Source organism: Physeter macrocephalus, chromosome 6, assembly GCF_002837175.3.
Source record: "Physeter macrocephalus isolate SW-GA chromosome 6, ASM283717v5, whole genome shotgun sequence".
Taxonomy (NCBI): domain Eukaryota; kingdom Metazoa; phylum Chordata; class Mammalia; order Artiodactyla; family Physeteridae; genus Physeter; species Physeter macrocephalus.
The window spans coordinates 90,346,963-90,348,390 of record NC_041219.1 but is presented as its reverse complement, the minus strand read 5'-3'; the positions used below and the strand labels follow the sequence as shown (position 1 = coordinate 90,348,390).

The 1,428-nt window shown below is 46.1% G+C and overlaps 1 pseudogene; it reads right to left on the bottom strand.

Moving 5' to 3' along the window:
- Window positions 1–221: 221 nt before the first annotated feature.
- LOC102992288 (olfactory receptor 8S1-like) lies at window positions 222–1,151 on the bottom strand (annotated as a pseudogene).
- Between the last annotated feature and the right edge of the window lie 277 nt (window positions 1,152–1,428).

Below are 1,428 nucleotides of genomic sequence, written 5' to 3'. Positions count from 1 at the left end.
TGGTAGGAGCTAATGTCTGTGAACCTTTCCCCTAAGACCCAGGATGGGCCAAATACTTCTCTGACTATATTGCTTAGCTTTTGGAAGTTACTTAACTTTGAATAAGAAATAAATACTGTTAAATTTAATTAAAAATCAAGTTATACATGAGCTCTAAACTTACAAAGTTCTCAGCCCTTGTAGATTGGTTCTCTTAAAGAGCAAACATCATGTTGCGTTTCTTACCCTGAGACACATATTTGCTGCCTCAGCATCCTCTGCAGAGCTGCCTTCACCTCCTGGTTCTTGAAGCTGTAAATGAGGGGGTTTAATAAGGAAGTGATCACACCATACCATATAGAGATAACTCACTACAGGACTCATCCTGAAGAGGGGCTGATGTACCTGAATAGAGCCATCCCATAGAACAAGAGCACCACGGTGAGATGGGAGTAGCAGGTGGAGAAGGCTTCACCTTGGCTTTTAGAGGAAGAGATACTTAGAATGGCAAGAATAATTTTTGAGTAAGAGAAGAGAATCAGGGGAAGTGTCACAAGTCCTAGAAATGCAGAAAACCTAGCCAGCAGGATGGTGTTAGGTGTGGTATCACTGCAGGACAGAGGGAAGTGTGAAGGCAGTTCACAACTGAAATGGGAGATGATATTGGGACGATAGAACTATAAGTTCTGAACACAAAGATTATTCACTAGTGAGTTCAGAAACCCCATCACCCATGCTGTACCGACCATTGCAGTGCAGAGACGTCTATTCATGACCAAAGTGTAGAGCAGAGGGTGACACATGGCAGCATAGCGGTCATAGGCCATAGCAGAGAGCAAGCAACTCTCAGTGACTCCAGAAATCATGAAAAAGAAACTCTGGGTAATGCAGCCCCACACCGAAATGGTTTTCTTCTGAGACAGAAAATTCTGCAGCATCTTGGGCACAGTGACTAAAGAGTAGCATATGTCTAGGAAAGATAAATGTCCAAGGAAGAAGTACATGGGCATGTTGAGGTGAGAATCAACCCTGATCACCAGGATCATCATCAGGTTCCCTATCAGGGTCAGGAGGTAAATCCCCAGGAAGAGAACAAAGAGCATGGTCTGGATATCCAGGTCACTAGACAATCCAAGCAGCACAAATTCATCAATAATGCTAAGATTTGTCATGGTTTCTTAGATATCCTATCCCTGGAGAGAAACAAATACTTATTCATTTGGTGGGACAACGATCTGAGTCACACTCAGTGAATAGGACTTTTTAATCTATAAAAGATCCACTCTTGGGCTTCCCTGGTGGCGCAGTGGTTGCGCGTCCGCCTGCCGATGCAGGGGACCCGGGTTCGCGCCCCGGTCTGGGAAGATCCCACATGCCGCGGAGCGGCTGGGCCCGTGAGCCATGGCCACTGGGCCTGCGCGTCCGGAGCCTGTGCTCCGCAACGGGAGA